Here is a 13,955-nt window from a genome sequence, read left to right as displayed (position 1 = left end):
ACCCATGGGCCATGAGTCAAGTTAACACCTCTACAAAGGACCCAGTCATTGGGTACCTAAAATAACTTGTTCTCTTTTTTATTTTGCAGATAAGTTCTAAATCTAGGAAGTCCATGTGGTACCTTGATAGTGGTTGTTCAAGGAACATGATAGGGGATAGGAAGAAATTTTCAAACTTCCGAAAGAAATAACTAGGCTATATCACATATGGTGACAATAACAAAGGAAAAATCCTTAAGATTTGCAAATACCTTGATGATAAAGGATGTACTGTTTGTAGAAGGTTTGAAGCACAATCTTCTGAGTATTAGTCAATTATGTGACAAAGGTTTCGAGGTAAAGAAGAAGACTAGTAGGAGACAACAATTAATGAGACAAATAATCCTTAACCTGAAGAGTTAGCTAATACATGACAACAACCTCGTGGATTATCTTTAGACAATGTTATTGGAGATGTCTCAAAAGGGGTAAGTACTCGTAGAAACCTAACAAATTATTGCATGATGTGGCTTTTGTTTCAAAGTTAGAACCTAAAAACGTCAAGGAAGCTCTAGAAGACGATCAATGGTGTTTAGCAATGCAAGAAGAACTCAACCGGTTTGAAAGGAATCAAGTGGAGGAGTTAGTCCCTAGAGAAACCACTCATCAAGTGATAGGAACAAAATGGGTGTTCAGAATAAACTGGATGAAGATGGAAATATGACCAGGAATAAAGTTAGGCTTGTTACAAAAGTATATACAAGAAGAAGGTATTGATTATGATAAAACATATGCTCATGTTGCCAGGTTAGAGGTAATACGCCTATTTCTTGCTTTTACATCTACTATGAAATTTAAATTATATCAAATGGATGTTAAAAGTGCTTTCTTAAATGGTTATCTAAAAGAAGATGTATTTGTTTAGCAACCACCTGGTTTTGAAGATTTTAAATATCCAAATCACATCTTTAAATTAAAGAAAGCTCTATATGGTTTAACAAGCGCCTTAATCTTGGTATGAAAGACTTGGCAACTTTTTGTTAGAAAATAAATTTAATAAAGGTAAAGTTGACTCCACTTTGTTTATAAAAAGAGTAGGAAAACATATTCTGCTTACCCAGGTATATGTTGATGTTATTATATTTGGATCAACTAACAAATCTCTTTATGAGGATTTTGCTAAGACTATACAGGGTGAGTTTTAGATGTCAATGATGGATGGATTTACATTCTTCCTTGGTTTACAAATCAAGTAGATGAAAGAAGGAATCTTTCTTTCTCAAACTAAATATTGTAGGGAAATCTTGAAGAAATTTGAAATGAATAAAGCTAAGGAGGCATAAACTCATATGGCAAGATCATGTTATCTTGACAAGGATGAATCAAGTACGCCCGTAAACCAAACTCTATATAGAGACATGATAGGATCATTATTATATCTTGTTGCTAGTAGGTCAAATATCATGCAAAGTGTATGTGTTTGTGCTAGGTACCATGGTAGTCCTAGAGAGTCTCACCTTAGCGCAGTTAAGCATATCCTTAAGTAACTTAAGGGGGCTATGTCTTTTGGGTCGTGGTATCCTTGTGGGGCTAAACCTAGTCTTGTAGGGTTTTCAGATGTAGACTATGGCGGTTGTAAGATAGATAAAAAAGCACTAGTGGTACATGTCACCTCTTGGGTAGCTCCTTAGTTTCCTGGAATTATAAGAAACAAGCTTGTGTAGCCCTTTCCACCATACAAGTTGAGTATATTGTTGCAGGTAATAGTTGTGCCCAAAAGTTGTATATGAAACAACAATTAGAGGATTTTGATATATACCTTGACCAAATACCTCTTTTGCCTCATAACACCAGTGTCATCAATCTTACTAAGAATCTCATTATGAACTCTAGAACCAAAGATATAGAGATTAGGTACTACTTTCTAAGAGACCATATCCAAAAGGGGGATTATGAGATAGAGTATGTTGATACCAAGCACCAATTAGCTGATATTTTCACCAAAGCAATGCCCAAAGAGAGATTTTATGAGCTTAGGAGGGACATGGGGATCCTAGAAATTGCTTGAGAGTCTTTTTTGTTGCATTTTTCATGTTTTCAAAAATCTTCATGCAATAATAAATTATCCCCTTATGATGATCGAATATTCCTCCTAGTAGAGCTTTCTTAGGTCCAAATACTCGATTATCAGGAAGCTGTAATCGATTATTTCAATTTCAGGTTTCTGGTTTTTGAAACAATAATCGATTATCATGTGAAATGACTATTGGAGTTCGAAATATAGCCATATAAACAACCTCTTTTTGCATTTATGTTGCATCTTTCATCCATACACTATATATAAGGGTCCTTAATCGATTCTTTTGACATACTTTGAGTGTTTTATGCATTTTTGAAGCATTTTGTGCAATCTTTCTCTTTTCTTGTGCATCTTACGTTCCAACCCCTTAGTTTTCATAGCTACAACCTTATACATGGCTAATAGAAGAAAGCTTCCAACTAGAAGGAGTTATTGCCCATCTACCTCTACCAATCCAAGGCCTCGAGGAAATAATCTTAACGGATGTATTTTAGATGAGGAGAAACATCAGTTCATTGCGTTCTAGAAGGAGAGAAAGTTGATATCTGCAAAGTTTTTTTATCGTAACTGGTTGCATATCTATGGATTCCAACTCTCACCTCTTCTCTTCCACCAGTGTATTTAGTCGCTTCTGGAAATGCAAGGTAAATTTTATCCTGACTTGGCACGAGTATTTTATTTCCTCTTGAAAGCTAGAGATAGGGTTCACTTCAAAAGAGTCAAGGGAGTAGACATTATTTTGGATGAAGACATATGGACCATCGTGGCTTAGATCCAACTAGATGAAAATGTTATGATACTTACCCCAGGGTTAGAAGGCTTTAACAAGACCATGGCCTTTCGTTAGTTCTTGAAGAATCTTGAGGTATAGGTATGCAGGAAGCAGTTGCTTGTGTGTGGCCTTAGGAGTGATGAGAGGCTTATCCACAATCTAATTGTGTGGTTGCTTTATCCCTGAGCTTCGAATCATGCTCAATGTTTGGAGGCAGATTTGATGATAATATATGGGATAGTTAATGAGATCCACATTCATTTGCCAAGCCTCATCTGTGACACTATGATGAAGGCTAAGAGGTACCCTGATTATCCTCTTTCTTATGCTCTTTTGGTTTCAAGGATCTGTGAATACAAGGGCGTAGATATCTCAACTGAGGCATTCTAGAGTACTCATCCTGGAAGTTAGATATGGAGTTCTTCCCTCTACCAGTTGGGTTTCATCTTGCAAGGCAATACCTACGTCCATCGTGATGATGTGGGGAACCCAGAAGATGAAGACAAACACCACCAGAGGAAGGACATCCAGGATGAAGCGGGACTGTTTGCACCACATCGAGCCAGTTATTCTTATTCCTTAGAGGGTTTGAATAGGAAATTATTCGACATGTCATTTATTCAAGCCTTTAGGCATGAGGAAGTCTACTGGCTCCTTAATAATATACTTGATAGGGTCAATGCATTGGAGGACTTAATTCAACCTCGAGATCATGAAAATAGTAATGAGTTTTAGTCATCTCTCATGCATCTCATTTGAATTTGTATCTCTTCCATTTTATGTTGTGTTATGTTATGTTTTCTTTTCCTTAATAAAAATTTGCCTTAATGTTTATCTTGTCTTATTTTTTATTTATGGTTTATATCAATGGAGAGTTCTCTAATTTAGGGGGAGAAATTGTTTAGTCATACACAACGCTTTTTAATAATGATTAAAAGGGGGGAATATGTTTAAAAGACTTAAATATATTTATGAGGCTTAATTCTTATGTACTAACCCATTTTCTTTAAGTTATGTATGAGTTAAAGATTAATACAGCTTATAAAAGGCTTTAAATCAAAATAAATCAAAGAGTTTTTTATCATCATCAAAAACGGGGAGATTGTTAGCATAAAGCTGAAAAGAAGAAATTTTGATGATGTCTCAAAGTCAAGTCTCAAGTGCTCTTGTTGCAAGAAGATCATCATGAAGACTTGTTTTATGTGAAAGCTTTTGTAATTGACTATATTTATGTATAGGATGTGGTTTATCTTTGATTTTTATGTATTGTTTACCTTAAGTTGCGTTAAAAATCGTTTTGAATCAAAAAAATCTCATTTTATACTCAGGATAATCGATCATCTACTTATAATAATCGATTGTCAGCAATCGATTATAAGTTGGTATAACCAATTATCATGAACAAACATAAGAATTTTTAAGCAAGTTTTTTACCGTTGTGCACTCATTATAAGCATAATCGATTACCATAATTGGATAATCGATTATCACACGTTAAATAGCTGACAACAGATTTTTAGAGGTATTGATGGAAGCCTGTGATAACAGTTGAAAAACTGTTATTTTCATGCTTAAAATTGATACTAAAAGCAACCTTTAACACTCAGAAACTAGCTTGGAATCATGCTTTTGTTCATATTTTTGGAAATAAGAGAGCTGGACAGGTTTATGTTTGATTTCAGTGTTTTATGCAGGTTTTAAGGTGAATTTGATGAAAGAAGTGAAGAAGGATAGAGATGGAATCAGAAAAGAACTCAAAAAGTGCAAAAGAAGAGAAGCCGCAAGTACCGCTCAGCGCCAGTTTACCGCTGAGCGACAGTAATGAACTCCTGTTGGCTCCGTTGCGGGGTGAAAATGTCGTTGAGGGGAAGAATCTACACACGCACTTACCGCTGAGCGGTAGTTTGCCGCTGAGCGGTAGTTTGCCGCTGAGCGGTAGTTTGCCGTTTAGCGGCATTATTTTTGGCTTAGGCCCACTTTTCTATAATATTTCAAATAGTATATAAGTTTTAGGACTACCTAGGGTTTGTATCTTTGGCAGAGGACGAAGCAAACACACATCTTTCCACCCCTTGGAGGAAGATCTTGGATGCTAAGGCTACCTACTCAACTTTCTAGGGTTCTATCTTTCACTCTTTCATTGTATTTCATCTAGTTTCACCATGAATATGGTGAACTAAACTCTTCTTGTTGTTGGGGAATCAATATAATCTTTTGAAGCTCTCATATATGGAATTTGTGTTTAAACATCTTATTTGAGATACATGCTTTCTTTCATTAATAGTTAGGGTTTTTCCTCTTTGCTCAAAGCATGCATTGTTTAACTTATTCAATGTCATGATTACTGATTTTTTCGATATGGACACATACGGGGAAATCTAGATCCGGGGATATTCTCCCAATAGCATATTGCCTAGACATAGGGATATGAGGGTTGGTTGCCTTTAAGCTTCTGTGCTTCAGAATTAATTATTAGGGATGCTAGGAATTGTATGAACTCGTAATTAAGGATAGACTTTCTTCGCAAGGTGATTTAGAGAGTGGCATTAACATTGATGAAAAGAATGATGAATTCCTAAATATATGAGAGTGGATAAGATGAAATTGATTACCCCAACAACATATTCATCCATATAATTCGTTCAGTGTTTGTGTTCCTCTTTTCCATTGATCAAACTCATGCATACATGTTTACGTATTGTCTTTTGCATTTGAAACCTTAAGAATTTGTTCACAAGTCTTAAATAATCAAGAAATCATATAACTAACTAGGTCGTGAGTCCTTTGGGAGAACGATACTTGGTCTTACCAAGTTTATTACTTCATACGATTCGGTCACACTTGCCGAGGGTTAAACAAGTTTTTGGCGCCGTTTTTCGGTGTTCATAAATTTGTCATCAAGTTTTTGGCATCGTTGTTTGGGACTCGTGGTTTAACTAGTTTATTTCTGTGATTATTGATTATCTTTGACTTGAATTTTGAATTTTGAAATTTGAATTTCTGTTTTTATTTTCTATTTTTATTTTTCGGTTTTTATTTTATTTTATTTTATTTTATTTTATTTTATTCTCTGTTTTTATTTTTTTCGGTTATTATTTTATTTTATTTTATTTTCTGTTTTTATTTTTTTTGGTTATTATTTTATTTTTCTGTTTTCTGTTTTTATTTTTATTTTTCTGTTTTTATTTTATCTTCTTATCTCTTATTTTATATCTTCTCTATCTTTTTGTGCTGACAAATTTTTCTAGGACTTGTTTTCTTGTGTATGCAGGAAGGAATTCGAACTAGAAGCAAGAAAACCTCGGAACCTCTTCTTGAAGGCTTAGACGAGAGTAGACGGAGGAGAAGAATCCGTACATCTAGAGAACTTTTTCCTCCTCCGGAAGATCTTTTACAACCTTCACCACAAGGTTCTTACCATAGCATTGAGGAGATGGAGAATAATAATGTTAGACGGACTCTTGCAGATTACACTAATGTAGTTGGGCCTCAGCATTTCAATAGAATAGCAAGACCAAGGGTCAATGCAGCTAATATGGAGGTGAAACCGGCATTAATCCAACTGGTTAAGAGTAACCAATTTAATGGGTTGTCTCATGAAAGCCCATACGAGCACCTCACAACCTTTAATGCAATTTGCAATACAGTGAAGATATATGGGGTGCCTGAAGAAGCAATCAAACTTAGCCTGTTTCCATTCTCATTAGGAGGCAACGCTAATTTGGTTGAATTCTTTTCCAGAAGGGAGCTTTAAAGAGTGGGAAGATGTGGTGACAAAGTTCTTGAACAAATACTTCCCACAATCCAAGGTAAACAAAGGGAAGCAAGAGATCTCATCTTTCAAGCAAGGCATGGAGGAATCACTAGGCCACACAAGGGACAGGTACAAAAGTCTATTAAGAAAGACTCCCACGCATGGATTTGACGAAGTAGAAGTAGTCCAAAATCTTCCTTGGAGGTCTTGGTTCACAAACCAAGTTGATGCTAGACGCCTCAGCTGGAGGCAATATCAAATGGAAGACTCCAGAGGAAGCCACGGAAATAATTGAAAACATGGCTACTAATGATAATGAGCTGAACAGTGAAAGAGGAGCTCCTATTCAACAAAAAGGAGTTCTACAGTTGCAATCCAATGATGCCTTGTTAGCTCAGAACAAGTTAATAACTCAACAATTGGAGAATCTCACAAAGACATTTGCACAACTGCCAAAAGAGTTAAAGACTGTTGCACAGGTTCAACCACAGATGTGTGAATTATGTGGTGGTGACCATATCAATGGTCAATGCGCCTTTCTAGAGGAAGCCTTAGAGGATGTTAACTTCATGGCCAATCAATTTCCATACCGTCAGGGGAATTTCAATCAAGGGTGGAAACCACACCCAAGTATTGGTCAAGGACAAAGTGGGAAAGCTGGACAATCAGGGCAATTTAACAAGCAACAGCAACAACCAACCTTATGGCAACAAATAGCTACACTTAATGAAAGATCAATAAGGACAGAAGAAACTCTTCAACAATTCATACAGACAACTACATCCACTCAAAAGAGCACTGAAGCTGCTATTAAGAACTTGGAGATGCAAATGAGTCAAATTACTAAGCAGTTGGAAGAAAGGCCTGACAAAAATTTTGGGGCTAATACTGACGTTAACCCCAGGGAAGAATGTAAGATGTTAGTGAGTGTAAATGTTGAAACAGTTGAGTTAGAAAGAGAGAAAGAAAAAGAAGAGAGAAAAAAGAGAGAAAAAGAAACAGAAAAGAGAAAAAAGAGAGATAAAGAAAGATAAGAGAGAAAAGAGAAAGAAGAGATAAGAGAGATAAAGAGTGAAGAAATTCTTCCTTTTCCAATAGATCATGAGAAACAATTTGATTTTACAGAAATATTCAAGATGTTGGATAATGATGTACCTTGGAAGGAGATATTACAGCACATTGCAGTTTATACAAAGCCTAAGGAAGAAGTCTCTACAAAGAAAAGACGTAGAGATGATGAGACAAAGGAGTATAAAGTTGTTAAAAAGAAGCCATTCCCTCCAAAAGCAAAAGATCCAGGAGGTTTCTCCATTCCATGCGCTATAGGGAAGAAAAGGATAAAGAAGGCTTTATTTGATTTAGGATCAAGTGTTAACTTGATGCCTTATTCCTTACTTGAACAGATTGGTGATCTTGATGTGAAGCCTATAAAGATGAATTTATTAATGGCAGATGGATCCTCAAAGAATCCCTATGGTATAGCAGAGGATGTTATAGTTTGTGTAGGCAAACTACAGTTCTTGGTGGACTTTGTGGTGATGGAGATGGAGAATGAAAGGATACCCATTATTCTCGGAAGACCGTTTATGAAAATGGCCAAAGCCATCATTGATGTGGATGAAGGCATAGTGGTATTCCAAGACTGAGAAGAAAGATTTGTTGTAGATGTTTTCAAAGAAGAAAGGCAGATGCAGGAGGAAGAAGCTAGTCATAAAGCTACATATCAAGATGTACTCATGACTAGCCCTGTAGATGAAAAGCAAAAGGTCAAAGGTAAACATTGTTTTTTGTTTCAGGTACAGGAAGAAGAAAAGATTGGGAAAGGAAGAAAGGTCCATAATGACTAGATGCAAGAACGACTCCAACTTGGTAAACCTATGAAATTCAAAAACAAGTTGTGGGTTGTGAAAGACTACAAAGAAAATGAGGTGATAGAGATAGAGTATCCACATTTCAGAAGAGTTAGAAAAGTGGACCGGAAGCAGTTGATGAGTTGGTGTGATATGAACATCAACCATGAAGAAGGAACATGAGCTTTATTAGGTCAAGCTAGTGACGTTAAAAGAGCGCTTGATGGAAGGCATTCGAGTGATTTGAGGACAATTTTTCTTTTGATTTTATTTTGGTTTTTATAAATTTGGACATTACTTCTGTAAATTTTTGGTTCTAGCATCTACTGAAGGATGCTAGGTGGTTGAGTATCTACTGAAAGATACTAGGTTTGACACATACTGATGGGTGTTGGTGGATGTTTGGGTCAGGCTCGTGACGTTAAACAAGCGCTACCTGGGAGGCAACCCAGTTGATTGATTGTATTTTTGTTGTTTGTTCTACTTTAGTTGCATGATAGGAAATTGGATGCATGAGTGATCTGAGAATTTAATTACAGGGAGCAAGTGAGGGGCATGAGTAGAAGGCACCTAGGTTAAGCTAGGAAGAAGAAAAGCACAACATAAAAGTGCCACTGAGCGGTGGCGTCGCAAAATGGGCTTAAGTTGCCCCTTAGCGGAACCCGAGCCCATTGGGGTATTTTTATACCCTAAGTCGCGCTTTGGCCTCTATTTTCAGATTCTTCTCTGCACAAACACTCCTAAACACTTTGCCAAAGGTTCTCTACATTTTTCCCTTCATTCCTCTTGAGAAAATCTCCCTTCCATCACTTTTAACTAGTTTTCCATTCAAGTTTGGAGTTGGGAGAGAGCATCATTGTTCTTCACAATTTGAAAGCATTCTCTACTCATCTAGCATCTCCACCCAAGTAAGTCAAACATTTTTCATTCTAGGGTTCTTGAACATGAACTTGATTGTTGAAGTATGAAGTTTTAGGGGTTTTGATTCCTATGCATGATTTGATGAATTAATTGATGTTTGAACCGATTGAACTGATTGATTTTGATCTGGAAGCATGAAAAATGTATGTGGGTGGAGTTAGGAAAGGTCAAAAGAGATTTTTCAAAAATCTGCAAACTCACCGCTCAGTGTTAAATTGCCGCTGAGCGGCACTCTGACAGACTTTGATTTTTGGCTGAATTTTGTACTGGATTGATGCACTAGTGGCGCTGAGGGGTAATTTTGACCCTCAACGGTGCTTTAACATGGATATAGGATGTTGTTTTTTGTTTACTAATGATTAACAATATGTCTTATGGTTTTGTACTCTGTGTTTGATGTAGGAATGGCATCCTCTTCAGGCAAAACAGTGAAGACCATGGCATCCAAAAGGAAAGAAAAGAAACCAGAACAACCCCACTCTAGTAGGTTCTTATCTCGTAAACATGAGAAGCATTTTAAGGTAGTCCAAGATAGGAGGCTCCTTATGGAGAGGAAAGTTGGAATGATACCTAACTTTGCTCCTCATTTTGGAGAGCAACTGCTGGGAAGGAATTGGGGGAAGTTAGCCACATACCCTGCCCCAGCCAATATAGTTGTGGTGAAAGAATTTTACACCAATGCAAGGAAGATTGGTGATTATCCGGCTGAGGATTACCTAGGCTATGTCAGAGGCCACGCTATTAGGTATGATCCTAACTCTATCAACAGCTTCTTGGGTACTATATGGGCTGGTGAGCAGTGCCAGTTTGCTCTATGTATGGAAGAAGGCATTGATTTTGATGATGTGGAGAGTGTTCTGTGTGTACCTGGAGAACATTTTCAGAGAAACAGAACTGGTTCTGTGGTGAATATTAGGAGGACTAACTTGAATTCTCTTGCAAAGTATTGGATGGCATTTTCTCATGCCAACATTCAGCCATGTTCTCATGTTTCAGACATCACTCTTAGCAGGGCACTCCTCCTTTACTGTGCGATCAGGAACTTGAATGTCAATATTGGACAGGTAACAGCTAATGAGATAAGGGTGTGTGCTAACACAACAAACATCAAAGCACCCTTAGGACATCCTTCTTTGATCACACACCTGTGCAAGATAGCTGGGGTGGATACTTCTGCTCCACCATTTGAGAGGCCAAGGAAAGCAATTGATGAGGCCTATTACAGACAATACTGTGGAGGTGAGGAGGCAGCTCAGCCAGTCCCACCACGTTGTACTCACAGAGAAAGAGGACAAGCACAAAGTCAGGCATCTGTAGAGACACATGAAGCAGAGCCTTTCCAAATGAGGAACATGTATATGTCTCTTATAGGTGCACAGTTGTAGTCTATCCACAGAGGGCAGGTGGCCACAGCTGAGATAATTGTTGGAATGTATGATACACCTCCAGCACACAGGTGGACTATGGATGAGTTTCATAATGTGATAGCTTGGCCAGAAGAGCAGGCCCAAGGCGACAAAGCTGGAGCAGCTGAAGCTTTAGCCATGGATGAAGATGATGTTGATGATGCTGAGGATGACGCATTTGAGGATGCTGAAGATGAGGAAGAGGAAGAGGAAGAGGATACAGATGACAGCACAAACTGATGAGGAGCTGAGATAGCATTGACTGATGGATGCTATCAACACTAAAGCAGGATTTGTTTTATGCTCTTAACTTATTTGCTTCTGTTTTTAGAATAGGGTTTCATGTACTCAATTTGAACTTGGTCTGTTATGATGGTTTGCTTATGATTATTGTTTGATAAGTAATGTGTGATGATGCTTTGATATTGATTGATGGATGTGCACATTATATGCTTATATAGGTGACTCACAAGCTTTGTGAACAAATGCATGATGTTGTGTGATTATGATACTAAGCAGGATGTGTATATGTGGAACGGGAATGAGCTTATATGTGAGGTTTTGAGATCCAGAGTTTTTGTCATTGAATGTTATTACTTTGAAAGCATGAATGATTTTGCCCAGGTTTTCTATGATTGAATCAATTGCTTGTTTTCATCATATGATCAAGGCCATTTGTTGGTAACCCTTTTGTTAGCCAAATGCATGAATTTATCCCACTAAAAGAGAGCACTATGTGTTCTATCATTTGAACCCTTAGCCTTGAACATAATTTGAAAACCCCTTGTGAAAAGCTTTACCTTGAGTTAAGTAGAAAATATTTTGTGGTATTGAAAAATGTTCAAGTTTGGGGTTGTTGGGAAGTTATGAAAGGGAAATTGAAAGCATTGAGCTAAGAGCTAAGAACTAAGAATGTGAAAAGAAAAAGAAAAGAGAAAGAAAAGAGAAGAAAAAGCAAAGCTCAATGCAAAGGAAAGTTGGAATAAGTAAGAATGATGGTGTTTATATGATTCTCTTAACTCAAGGGTTTTGTGATCTAGAAAAACCAATTTTCTTGTTAGCCCAACCACATTATAAGCCATTGAAAAGTCCTTGTGATGATGCATGCTTGTGAATGTATTTGATTACGGTTAAATGAAAGGCAAAGTTAATTCATGTGACATTGTGATAGTAGAGTGAATGAGTGATTACCTCTTATACACTTGTGTGTTTGAGTGAAACACTTTATCTAGTGAGGAAAGATTCCATGAGCACATGAACATCCATGCTTAGTTGACTGATCATTCATGAAAAATAGCATTTGTTGGATATTATGTGATTGTGTGAACATTAAAGCATCTGCATGTCTTGATTGAAGTCTTTGTCATGAGCTTAATTGAAGTACTTATATTGAAAAGAGGATTTTTGAATGGAGTGAACCATTGTATTGATTGGTAGAAGATTGAGTTACATCTTGTTTGCTTGAGGACAAGCAAAGTTCTAAGTTTGGGGTTGTGATAACAGTTGAAAAACTGTTATTTTCATGCTAAAAATTGATACTAAAAGCAACCTTTAACACTCAGAAACTAGCTTGGAATCATGCTTTTGTTCATATTTTTGGAAATAAGAGAGTTGGACAGGTTTATGCTTGATTTCAGTGTTTTATACAAGTTTTAAGGTGAATTTGATGAAAGAAATGAAGAAGGATAGAGACGGAATCAAAAAAGAACTTAAAAAGTGCAAAAGAAGAGAAGCCGCAAGTACCGCTCAGCGCCAGTTTACCGCTGAGCGGCACTAATGAACTCCCGTTGGCTCCGCAAAGGGGTGAAAATGTCGTTGAGGGGAAGAATCAACATACGCACTTACCGTTGAGCGGTAGTTTGCCGCTGAGCGGTATTATTTTGAGCTTAGGCCCACTTTTCTGTAATATTTCAAATAGTATATAAGCTTTAGGACTTCCTAGGGTTTGTATCTTTGGCAGAGGACGAAGAAAATACACACCTTTCCACCCCTTGGAGGAAGATCTTAGATGCTAAGGCTACCTACTCAACTTTCCAGGGTTCTATCTCACTCTTTCATTGTATTTCATCTAGTTTCACCATGAATATGGTGAACTAAACTCTTCTTGTTGTTGGGGAATCAATATAATCTTTTGAAGCTCTCATATATGGAATTTGTGTTTAAACATCTTATTTGAGATACATGCTTTCTTTCATTAATAGTTAGGGTTTTTCCTCTTTGCTCAAAGCATGCATTGTTTAACTCATTCAATGTCATGATTACTGATTTTTTCGATATGGACACATACGGGGAAATCTAGATCCGGGGATATTCTCCCAATAGCATATTGCCTAGACATAGGGATATGAGGGTTGGTTGCCTTTAAGCTTCTGTGCTTCAGAATTAATTATTAGGGATGCTAGGAATTGTATGAACTCGTAATTAAGGATAGACTTTCTTCGCAAGGTGATTTAGAGAGTGGCATTAACATTGATGAAAAGAATGATGAATTCCTAAATATATGAGAGTGGATAAGATGAAATTGATTACCCCAACAACATATTCATCCATATAATTCGTTCAGTGTTTGTGTTCCTCTTTTCCATTGATCAAACTCATGCATACATGTTTACGTATTGTCTTTTGCATTTGAAACCTTAAGAATTTGTTCACAAGTCTTAAATAATCAAGAAATCATATAACTAACTAGGTCGTGAGTCCTTTGGGAGAACGATACTTGGTCTTACCAAGTTTATTACTTCATACGATTCGGTCACACTTGCCGAGGGTTAAACAAGTTTTTGGCGCCGTTTTTCGGTGTTCATAAATTTGTCATCAGCTTGTCAGGCCTAGAACTTGCAGGTTGCAACTCCAAACAGCAACCCATGAAAGTGCAGCGGAATGGAAGTAGATGAATGATGTTTTGGTGTGTTTTTAATGGAAGGAGTGTGTGTAGAGACCTCTCAACTCAAAAGGCCTTCCTACTATGGAAGGAAGCTAGAGAAAAGGGTAGAGAAAGTGAAGAGAAGGAGTGACTCAAGAGCAATAGGGCTGGAAAACAATTTCTGTAGCATTTCACTAAGCTCAAAAGTGATAAAATACAAAGGGGAGGCCCTCTTATTTATAGGTGAAGAAGGGCCTCAATTCTGAGCTAAATTTCCTCCAAAATTCAAAATAAAAGACGAGCTTGGAGGCCAAGTCAGCTGGGTCACGT

At 37.2% G+C, this 13,955-nt stretch overlaps 1 pseudogene; it reads left to right on the top strand.

Moving 5' to 3' along the window:
• The first annotated feature begins 7,076 nt into the window (after window positions 1-7,076).
• Window positions 7,077-8,231, top strand: LOC148192357 (uncharacterized; annotated as a pseudogene).
• The last annotated feature ends 5,724 nt before the right edge of the window (window positions 8,232-13,955 follow it).

Source organism: Vigna umbellata, chromosome 9, assembly GCF_029865625.1.
Source record: "Vigna umbellata cultivar VRB3 chromosome 9, Vumbellata_1.0, whole genome shotgun sequence".
In the NCBI taxonomy this organism is placed as follows: domain Eukaryota; kingdom Viridiplantae; phylum Streptophyta; class Magnoliopsida; order Fabales; family Fabaceae; genus Vigna; species Vigna umbellata.
Note: the sequence above shows the minus strand (reverse complement) of the source record. Positions and strands in the feature narration are given on the sequence as shown.